General features: G+C 33.6%; 1 protein-coding gene and 1 long non-coding RNA gene across 7 annotated transcripts in view; one reads left to right on the forward strand and one right to left on the reverse strand.

The window, feature by feature from the left end:
- CNKSR2 (connector enhancer of kinase suppressor of Ras 2) overlaps positions 1–12,164 on the forward strand; it is a 276,753-nt gene that overhangs the window by 144,891 nt on the left and 119,698 nt on the right. The window lies entirely within an intron of this gene.
- LOC119868392 overlaps positions 2,185–12,164 on the reverse strand; it is a 50,041-nt gene continuing 40,061 nt past the window's right edge. For both annotated transcript variants that reach the window (XR_005386183.1, XR_005386184.1), the window contains exons 3-5: positions 8,015–8,138; positions 3,234–3,390; positions 2,185–2,466 (exon numbers count right to left, since the gene is read on the reverse strand). This is a non-coding gene — a long non-coding RNA (uncharacterized LOC119868392). The remainder of the gene's footprint in view (positions 2,467–3,233; positions 3,391–8,014; positions 8,139–12,164) is intronic.

The raw sequence follows: 12,164 nt of genomic DNA on the forward strand, positions 1-12,164 counted from the left end.
AGAAATTTAACTTTTTTGCTACTTCCTCACTCTTTTCCTTCAGATAGTTACGTAAAACACCTATCACAATGTCAGGCACACATTAAGAGCTCAATAAAAATTAACTTTCCAACCTCCCTTCTTCCCTTTTACCTGCAACACTCTTGAGCCAACTGGAGTCTGGTCTTAGCAGACTGCTACTAGGACCTCCAAATTGATTTTGGATGATAATAGAGACATTCTCTGACAGGAGAATATGTTGAATTCCCTAAAACTAGCCGTCCTTACTAATGTGATCAATTACCAGATTGTCTTCTTTGTGTTCAAATGAGAGGCCTATTTGTGTAAGAATGGCTCATTTTATTAAGTGCAGCCTAGTCTGCTCTCTCTTTCTTGCTTTTGCCTCCTTTGTGGTCTGTACAGTGCTTTTAACTTCTTACTAGATAATATACAAAAATGATGAAATGGAAATTATCTGTTTTTTTTTTTTTACTGTAAAAGAGTTGGTAGGTAGGTAAATTAGTTGAAACAAGTATAAATTATTTGTAGTCTACAATTACCCCTTCTGTCCCTCCATTAATTACCAGAGACAGTAGGGGTTGGTTATGATATAATTACTACATTAAGGTGTGGCCTGATACATTTGGAATACTTATCTAATATTATTTTTAATCAAGTAATTGACCAGAATAGCGAGATAATTGCGAATATTGTTCTATACCAATTTAGACTTGATAGTGAAGACTAAAGTTCAATCATATTTTGAATGTTATCAGCCTAGTTAGTATTTTTCTATAAATTTCCTACTGCTAAAGGTAGTAATATATAATATAAAATCTGACAACTTTTCTTATTTTAAAATACATAGAGAAGCAGTTTGAAATTTTTCCCTAGGGTCTGAGAAAGTTGAATGACTCACAGATAAATTCAAGTACTATTTTTTGAAATTGCTAGTATGGTATATCTTTGAGATGTCCAATTAGATGTATGTATTTTCTAGTTTGCTCTCTTTTCAAAAAGTATATTTTCTTATTTGAAACGAAACTGGAAGTTTTATGTCATTTTTCATATTGCTATATTCTTTATTATAAATGGCTTTTAAGCTTTGCAAATCAACATACTTCTGTGGCTGAGAAACTGTGGCTGCCAGGTAGGAAGAAGAAAAAATCATGAACATCCAAGCAAAGCAGACTGAGTCCTATTGCATGTCTTCCCCGCCAGTGAAGATCCAACTCCTCAAAGCTGCTGGAATCTCCCAAGATTTTTTCCACTTCATCTGACACTACATCCCTCTCTCTGGGAGATACCTCGGCATAGTTTGAACCAGCAACTCTGCCCTCATGATGCACTTTTAACACGTATTTTTAGCTGATGAGACTATTTATAGTTATTAAATCTATTGGGGCATATTCCTAATGAATCTGTTAAATTTTATGTTAATACTGTTTTTGGTGTGTAAGTGTTTTAAAGATTCAATCCATACTAAAAACAGATATTTTCTTCTTAGGAATACCAATTAAAAGGAGGGGGTATGTGGTGGTTGAATCCAGCATTTGGAAAATTTCCTCTTATTTTGTGTAAATATTAAAACATATTCACTATTACTTTGAAAGGTCTCTTGAAACCTGGTGACTACCCTCTGGCACAAAATATATGTAGCCATAAAGGCTACTGGGATGGAAAAATAACTAGGTTGGGATAGTCAAAAAGATAGATTGCAGCAAATAGGATGTTGGACAATGATTAGTGAGAAATGGAAGATGAGTACTATAAGCTAATGGTCTTTGTTATCCCTCAAGTGGTAAACATTTGCTCAACCAGACTTACAGGTGGTGGCAGTGGTGGCTGGAGGAAGGGAACATATTAAAGGACTGTTGAGTCATCTGGAAAGGTCATTCTAACTTCATTTATATAATTATCAAATGTATCTCCCTTAGTCTCTCTTATTCTCACCACTAGTCTCTCCTTTTTTACTTTGTCCTCACCCTCTTGTTCCTTCAACCCCAGAAGAGTACTATTTACAAGGGAAGCCAGCATTATCAGAACGGATGCAAAATGTGGTGACCCATTAAAGCCCAGCTCCCCCTTCCCCTCCTTCCCTCTCACCCTACCTCCCAGTCCCTGCACTTCAGCAGGAAGGAGTGGTTCATTGAATGGAATGAATACCAGGATATTGACTAACACCAGATGTGCCCTTTCTTTCTCTCTTTTTAAATTTACTAAAATGTTGACTTTGTTCTTTAACATTTTTTTCTAACTCCGTTTTCTTCTCCTTTCCTTTACCATCCTTATCACTTCTCACTTCACTGTTTTTCCTCCATTCTTCACCTTGTTCACATTTTTATTCTTTATTCTTCTGTTCTTCCTTCTCAAATGAGGAAGTATTTGTCTTATAATTTCTTATGCCCAAAATGTTGAAAACTGAGACCTCAAATGGCAGTATTTCTGGTGCATCTCATGTCTTATTCCTGTAAACACAAGATGTTGCTGGAGTACAGAGATTGAATATATTAGCATGGTGTTTAACATTTTGCTTAATGAATGATTATGAAAATACCATAAAATAACTCTGTTAGGGTTCTAAGAAATTGGTATTCAAAACAGGAAGTGAATTGTTCTCTTTTGGAAGGAAAAAATCATGAAGAGTCATTTATCAAAAATTACAGGAAACTGCATCATAGACTTCAATTACTCATAATAATATTTTATTTCAAGTTCTGCCTTACATAGTAGATCGTTTATGAGATTATCATAGTTTTTTTTCTATTTTGCATTAAACATTGCAGATTTGATAAGAATATGTGGAAACTGATTTTGAAGTGCCACATATTGCTATAAACTATATAATATTTTATTTTGCCTAGAAAAATCAATTCATTACTTTATTATCCAATATAGTATTTTATGAGTTTTATATTACCAACTGAAGCTTATTACATTGTCTTTATATAAAGGAGATAAGTTGTATGATGCCTTAACAATGGTAACTTGCTGTTAACCAATTTATTTTCTCTGCAGATTTCTACATCCTGACTTATTTCTTAATTCTATACTTTTTACTAGCTTCACCAGGAAAAATGGAATTGCCTTTGAAAATGGTTACTCCTGATTTATTCTTATTAGTAGTATATATACATCTTTTGTTATCAATATATGGTAAATATGATCTAGTTATTTATATGGAATTTTAAGAGGTTTTTTTATAAGTGATTATTATGTATGTTTCAAATGTGTCTATTGGCTGATGTTCTTACCTGCTTCAGCTTATTAAGTGTGTGACTCACTTGCAAATTAGTATCAATAACTGCAGCCCTTTTCCTACCCCTATGGAAAAGGCAAAAAGTCAGCTGGTCACAATTGCCTAACTCACTTTCCGTCTGTAGTAGGGGTGGGCAATTAGTAGATAACTGTCTGAAAAAGATAAAAATTATTGCATGAAAGGTAAACACATTAAAGCACCATAACATAGGAAATTCAAGAGATAATGATAATAATCTTACATTCTTTTCAGGTTATTTAGCCCTAGGATTCAAATGTAGGCTTCATCCACTAAATTAATATTCTGATCAGCCTCATGGCTGAAATCTTAGGTAATGTAACCACTGATTACTTTTACATTTCTCTCATCTTACAACCCTAATACTGGGCAATAAAGAATTTTTTAAAATTGGAACGAATGGCCGAGAGTTCAGTATGGCCCCATTTGGAGCTGACATTGAGTTACTATTTTTGTCTGAGTTGTTGGATTTCTGGTAAAATGATTTCTAAAGATAACTGCTACAGTGAAAGTATTTTTAGCCATTATGGAAGTTCTTAAATTAAATTTTTTATTAATAAAGGTTTAGAATGCTATTTAGCTATATATATATATATATATATATATATATATATATATATGCATATATACTCATGCTTTGGTTTTGTCTTGATATATATGGACATCTATTGCAGTATTTGTATTTTCAAGTAAACATGTCTGTTAAATGTCTGACAGTAAATGATATAAACATTATTAATAGCAAAAATTGTACATTTTTAAGCATGTCACTTTTTGAATAGCAGAGTTTTGGTTACTTTTAATTATTTTCTCCATGTGGATGCCTAAATTAAATTTAAGCATGATTTTTCATAAGTACAGATGTTTTCATTATTCTTTCTCAAAATTCTTATAAGCACGACCTGTAGATTTTTAGATTACAGTGCTTTGTTTCATCCTCTAACTTTGTTGACTATAACTCTTTAAGATGCAAATTTCTGTATCTTTGCAAGAAGAACAGAAATGAAATATAGGAAGGAATGGCTGAAACATAATAATTTCCTAATATGTAAACATAAAATTGTTTTAAAATTTAACTCACGTAAATATCTTTAAAACTTTTAGTTAAAAACCTGTATTATTATGGTTCTTTTAAAATATGTTCTTAATTTTGAGGGGGTTAGGTTCTATGATATGATCAAAGATTCTCCCCAAAAGCCTTTCATGGTAATGTGATTGTCTTCTTCCTCCATCTATCCCTAGCAGAGGCTTTCAGATTCACTCAATTTTACGTTTTGGAATGAAATAAAAACAACATTGGCTTTGATTCAGTTTTCTATAGCATATACGAATATAAACCATTAAGTCCCCAAAATAAACCTTTGGCCTTCAGAGACCACAACATTACAAAATACCATATGGAAATGGAAGAAGGGAAAGAGAGCTGTATGCTCAAGATGCTAAACTGTACCCACAGTTTTTTAATCAGCTGGCCGCAGAAGCAGAGACACCAGCAATAGAAAGGCTGCAGTTAGGATGCGTGATAGATAACAGGAGATGATGCAAGTAACAGGATATGTAAATGTGTCACTTTTGGTGAAAACTATGTGGGTGAGTCCTAAAACATAAAGGAAAAAATGATGACTGTTTTCCTCCCATGAGATTCCCCGTGAGGCAACCAAGAAATTCCCATGTAGCTCTACACAACTTATTAGTTACGGAGGAAAAGACTCCAGGAAGAAGGTGTGCAATAGGTAAAAGTACTAGTTTATTGTAGTCCTCAAGTTGGCTTTCTGTCTTGGACTACTTGTTCATTCTGTGGCAGTGAGAAATTATGTTCTTTGTGCTTTCTCTTTAAATATAGTGCACACGTTGTATATATGACTCTGAAATTCACATGAAAATATTAAGCACAAAAACATACATGTAAATCAAATGTAAGCAACTCAGCATGGCCCAAGTTTTACAGCAATATTAAGCCACCAAAAAAATGCCTTAAAAAAACAAATGCCAAATCGAACTTCAATTAAAAAATATATTTAAAAATGCCTTGGCATCCTCTTATTTCACTGGATAAATGCCTTTTAATGTTAAGGAGGATGTGAGATGAAGAGTCATTCAATGAATAAAAATGTAAAATTGTAGGGGTTTTCCCCTAATGAAGATAATACTTTTAATTCCCATGTTCCTTTTCAAATGCTTATTCCTTTTATCTTGTCCCAAGATTACCTTTTCTAAAGTAATGTTTATAAAAATATCAATATTAAGGTTTTATATAAAATAGTTACACCTTAGGACATTTCTGAATACTGTGGATTACCTAATTACTTAATGCTAGAATTTAAATCACTTTTTTGTGTATAATTACTTAACCAAATGCATACCTTTTAGCTTATATTCATTTGTATATGAACCATGTGCAAATCTCTGTTTCTAATCAGTAAATGAGTGGAAAGGCAGAATTAGGATATTTCCAAATACTATAATTTAATATCATAAGACCTTCTCATTAGTATTTTGTGGAAAAAAATTTAAGTGAAGGTGAAGTTTGGTACCCAAGGTTTATAGTTCTAGGATCCTTGAAAGATATTGTATATCAAAATTCATTACTTCTGAAATGTTTATAACTATGACATTTCTTTCACATAGCTTGTTTTGCTAAAGAAAGAGGCAGTCACAGATATAAAATGTTGAATTTATTAGTTATTTCAATAACTTTTTAGAAATGTGAAGGACATTGTAATAAATATCTCAGCAACAAAAGATATGGTAATGACAGAGTGTCATTAGTCACAGCATAGTGGGTTGTGTATTGAATTAAGTATCTAAAGTGCTTTTAAAAGAGTAGAAGGATGTTTGGGTATAGCATGGCTCATGTCATCAGACATTCATATAGGCACACCTCAAGTCTCTTTGAAATTTCCTTTGTGAAGAGGTATAATTTATACATTACAACTTGTGGGTAAGAGTTTGTGTATACACAGGAGCATGTATAAATGTTAATGAATCTGTTACTTTGTCTTGTGAAGGATAATAACTTTAAAAATAGTTTAAGAAATGTCCTATCTTCCTGTCTAGGTATAGAGATGCTTTCTTGTAACTCCAAATACAGCTGTGACAAAGGTAAAGAAGTTCTGGGTTGATAGGCTTAAATTCTTACCTTAATGCTTATTTTAACTTTGGCTTCTTGGGACCATAGCATAGAGTTTCTTTTCATATGTTGGTCAACTAATTCACCAGGTGTTTGGGAATTAGGGTAGGGCATGTCCTAAAGGGGTCAGAGACTACTTCTTCCCTCTATGTACCAAGAGGAAAGGAAGCCACTCATCTCTTCAGCACCAACCCCAAAGCCTCTTGTGCACCTAATCTGGGCAACTCAGTGTCCAAGGACCTGCCACTTATGTTGCCCTTCACCCAAGGAATTACAAGCCCCATCTACAAGAAAGCAGAACCTCTGGCTTTTAACACTTTTGGGATACCTTAAAGACTTTCTTGGGAAATTTTAATCTGGTTTGTGTTGTATGTAAAATACATTTCAGTGTGCAGGTTGGGGATTACATCTAAACTAATAAGTAATATGACTTGCCATTGCTTAGAGACACTGGCTTGTGCTACCTCAGATGGTCAGGAAGATAATATTACTAGTTCAACATATGTGAAAAACATATTATCTATAACTAATAATACATAATTTGTATAAGATGCATATGGTGGCTTTTAAGAGATTCATTCTAGCCCATGAGCTTATTAATATGAATGAAATATTCTAATAAATGTTGAGAAACTTGGACTACTTATAACCACTATAAAACATTTTTCTGGTAGAAAAAAAAACTTAAAAGTGTTCATATAATGTGTATGATAAAGCAGAGTCTTTCTATGATGAAATAGGAACTTTATCCACTGTTATATTCCTTTTCATAATCACATCACTATGTCTTTAGGTCTGGGGTATCCAAGATGCAAATACTATTTTTCAAGTGTTCACTTATAAGAAAGTTTACTTGGTAGTTTAGTGTAAGGAACGTCTATTATAGCTTTAGTATCATCAGGTATATTCATTTAGAGAAAAATTTTATACATCTTAGTTTTACATACTAAACTAAACTCCCATTGGAGTTTCAAGGCACTTTATTGTCTCTGAAACACTTACATTCTCGGGTAACCATGATACCACTAGTCAAGTTTTTAACAGATATTAAGTATCTACCATTTGTAAAGCTTGCAGGTATATCCAGACAAATAAGACTCTGTTTTTAATTGTTTAAAAAAACCCTCAAAATCCAGTTTTGTGAGGGTAGGTGGAGAGGAGGGGTGTGAGGAAAAATATATAACTTTAATAAGAGGTAGTATGTGAAAAACTGCCACTAGAGAGATACAGTGTGCTATGAGAGTTACAGGAGGAAAATAGGGTTCTTTCTAGATGTTGAGAGGCTTTATGATGGATATTGCATTTACTGTGAGCCATTATAGATAGGTAAGATTTTGTAGGTGGAAGAAAAATTAGAAACAGAAGGAAGAATGCTTTTGCAGAGACATGGCCGAGGAAGAAAGTGGCATTTGAGAAGAGTGTATAGTTCAATCCACCACCTCTTCCACACATAGAGAACTAAAAGTTGCTAAAAACAGTGATACTTTTTCTCACACCTCTTTCCACTCCACATCTCCTTCATCTGTTGACCTAAGAAATTCAGCTTATGCTAATAGGAAGCCTTTCCTGAACCCACAAGGATGGATTAAATGCCCCTTTTGGGGACCCCCATTGCACCCTCTACTCACCTTATTTGAAGTTCTTCTCTTTACTGTGTTTCTTCACCAGCTTATCTCTTCTGTTGCTCGTGCTCTTTAATGAGGCTCAGGCTACTGAGGGAGGCACTTGAGGGGATGAACACTGGGTGTTATTCTGTATGTTGGCAAATTTAACACGAATAAAAAATAAATTTATTATTAAAAAAATGAGGCTCAGGCTGATGTATGCACCATTGCATGCATACTACGTAGAAAGTACCTGATAAATAAACTGACTATAAGTTATTATCGTTAATCTTAAAAACATTAAGCACCTAAAATATTCTGGACATGGGCGAGTCACTGCCTTCAAGAGGCTCATGGTGTAGCACAGCAGCTCTCAAAATTGGTTCCCAGACCAGTATCCTCAGCCCCTCTTGAGAACTTGTTTTAAAAATGCGAATTCCACCTGAGACCTACTGGATCAAAAACTGAGAGTTAAAACACAGCAAGCTGTTTTAATAAGCTTTCCAGGTGATTCTAACACATGCTAAAGTTTGAGAGGCACATTAAAGAGAAATAGTAGACAGCTGTGGCCATATTGACAAAGATTTTTGAGGGGGTGATGCTTTAATTGGGCCTTTAGAGAGCTTTTTGAAGGATTTTAAGGAAAGAACACTTCCTCGCTGTAGCAGTATTTCAGAGCTACAAAAGACTAGAGGCAGAAGACCAGTTAGGACTTTATTTTAGGTCCAGCAATCAGGTAAAGCAAGCCAGAACTAGGGTGGTAAGAAGAGACATTAGTTACAAGGATCTATTCTTTAGGACACGTGGATTTAAGAGATGGGAAATGGTTGTAGGTGACCTCGTACTCCAAATTTGAGAGGATGATGGGGAACTTTTTATTGATGTTAAATGAGTTTGATTTTCAAAATGTTGCATTCATTTGAATTACCAATGGGATATTTAGAGGGTGGGGCTTGCTTGCTCTCCTAATGCTTTGTGCTTTAGAATCAAACAGACTTAAATATGAAATCTGGCTTTGCCACGTAAACAAATTTGTAATATTGACTGAGAAAACCTAATCTCTTTTTGCTTCAAGTTCTTCACATGTGAACTGGGTTAAATAGTTTCCCTCATAGGGCTGTTAAGGATGAAAATACAAATAAAAGCAATGTAACAAAGATATGAAGAATATAGCCTAGTGAATTATTGTTGCTTGATTATTCCATAGCTATTAGTATGGATGAACTGAACTGTTGGAAGTATGTCACCAGAGTTCTAGGAAGTAGGGATGATTAGATTTGGGAGTCATATATATATACAAAGTTGGTAGTGGAAGCTTGGGAAAGAGATCCTTGTAGGAAGACAGCATGCAATTTTAGAAAGGGGTCCAACATTTAGCCTAGGGTAAACACCTGCTTTTATCAGTTGTGAGGAGAAAGAAAAGATGGAGAACAAGCAATCAGAGATGTCCAGAACCTAATCTTTTGTATCATCTATTTGCATTTTCCTACCCATTCTGCATCTTAGAGTTGGAATATCTTTGATTATTACAATATTTTTTCTTCAGTTGTATCCTTAAGCCTTTATCTCTTGAAATTTTGTACCTTATTTAATTCCTTTCTGTATTAGTGGATTAGCCTCTTATATTAGCCACCACTAGGATCTCTTCCCCCTTCTTTCAGATCTCCCTTTATCTCCTAGTACAGAAAGGCTTTTATTGAAGCCAATGTAAAGAATACATTAAAATCATTTTTTAAATTACTTTTATTTCCTTACATGGTTTCTAATTTGGGTCTGTCACACAATATTTTTAAACTATAACCAGAAACAAATTAGAAAATGGGGCAGCCCCAGTGGCGCAGCGGCTTAGCGCCGCCTGCAGCCCAGGGCATGATCTTGGAGACCCTGGATCAAGTCCCACGTCGGGCTCTCTGCATGGAGCCTGCTTCTCCCTCTGCCTGTGTCTCTCTCTCTCTCTCTCTCTCTCTCTGTCTCTATGAATAAATAAATAATCTTTAAAAAAAAAAAGAAAATGGAAAGCCAATCTTGAAAAATGATTATTTTATGTATTTTCACGTGTGTACCATTACCTTTAGCTCCTAAATTACCTTTAGCTCCTTTAACTCTCAAATTTCCTGAAGTTCTAAATCACATACTTGCCTCTTTATATCATACCAACTACCCATGTCCCCCTATAATCTGCCAACCATAAGTATCTCAACAGGTAAAGACAAATAATTTCAAGAATTCACTACACTTTATTATATGGCTGAAGATGTGTTAGGATATCACATAGCCAAAGCTGGGAATCATTTTTCCCAGAACTTTAGTATTGTGTCATATTTGCCCTTGAATAGAACATGGTACAACCCAATATGGATACAATTGTTAAGAATTAGATATAGTAGACAATATAGAAACTAATGAAGAAATGAACCAAATTAGAGAGTTTGAGATAGATCTAAGGAAAAGGACTATTTGAATGAGAGACATGAAGTCCAGTTGCTGTTTAGGAGTATACAAGCCCTGGATGGGACTGATAGAGCCAAAACCTATGTATGTTATTGAGAAAAATGTCACACATGGGCTGTGAATTACTCAGCCAACTTCATTCCCATTCAGTAATTAATATGTAAACCTGATTTAATGTTCAAGTATCTGCTGAAATAATTCATTAAACCAAAAATCAACAGATAATACAGTTCTTATTAAGCACTGTTGAGTAACAAATTTTTTGCTAATTATCTGAAAGTATAATTAACAGAGCAGATATGATTCCCCCATCACCACCTTTTCGTGTTTTAAATAGTGTTGTCTTTCTGGCTCTATACTTTTTGTGGAAATTGTCCCTATGTAACAAACAGTCCTCATTAAGTAATTCATAAAATTCATGATTTTCTACTATTCATGGACTAAGTCTATTTATTTTATTAATTTTGCTGTATATAATAATGTATTTATCACTAAAAGTTCAGGAAATAGAAGTATAAAGAAGAAAATATATACTGTAGTCCTTACTCCCCTTTAATGTAACACTGTTAATGATGTTGTATATCTATGTTTTTTATATTTATATAAAAATTTTTTTAGAAAAGAGTTGTTACATTTGCTATTTTGGAACTTCTTTTCTGCACAATTTTTATACCTCTTACTAATGGACATTTACATCAATTTTTGGTTGGTTTAAACAGCACTGTGACACACATGATGCACATATCTCTGCTTTTATCCAAGTCATTTCCTTATGGTAGTGGAAGTAGAGTTGGGGAATCAGAGGTACATACTTTATATGGGTCATCATGGATATTTGTTTACTTTTGTTTAAAATATTGCTAATGTTATGTCAGTGAAAGTGGGAAGGCTGATTGATAAATAGTAAAATGTGTGTTGCATGTAAATATTGAATCACTAAATTCTACACCTAAAACTCATATTACACATATGGTAACTAACTGGAATTTACATAAAAAATTGAAAAACAAACTGAAAAAACTAGTGAAATTACAAACTTTTCTGCTATAAAATTAAATTCAGCTATAAAATTAAAATCTAGCTAAATTACTGCCTTCTTATCAAAAAACAATTCTACTTTCTCATGGAAAAATAATTTTATTTTTGGGGATTGCATATTCAAAAAGAGCATACAAAAATTGTGAAAGAACAAGATAAATTAAATTGCAGTGAACATTATACAGGAAAACACCATCTAGCTTTAGAAATTCCCAGCTAGTCACAATGATCATATCAGAATAAAATGGAAAGAAATTGGTGGATAGAAATGTGTAATTCATTGTTGAGAATACATATCCTGAAAGAAAAAGATGGCCATCGTATTGACTGTTTTAGTCTAGTTAGTAATTATTTGAATAAATAAAATAAATGATAAAATGTGGCTATCATTAATAAGTTGTTCATAAACTCTTTGTATAAACAGCATGGTTTCTTCTCCAAACCTTGATCTCAAAAATCTGCTCACATATTTTTTTGGCAAGCAAAATGAACACTTGGATTTGAATTCACTTTGCTTTGACTCTTGGCTTATAGAAATGGCTGCAGAGACACTACTTAGCTATCGGAGGAATCAAGCTCAATGTAATACACCTTTGGGCACATAATAATCCCCACTTACATGTAATGGAAGATATTTGACCAATTTCATTACTTTAGTTATCTGCATTAATGTGATTTTTTTAAA

This window comes from Canis lupus, chromosome X (assembly GCF_011100685.1).
Source record: "Canis lupus familiaris isolate Mischka breed German Shepherd chromosome X, alternate assembly UU_Cfam_GSD_1.0, whole genome shotgun sequence".
Taxonomy (NCBI): Eukaryota; Metazoa; Chordata; class Mammalia; order Carnivora; family Canidae; genus Canis; species Canis lupus.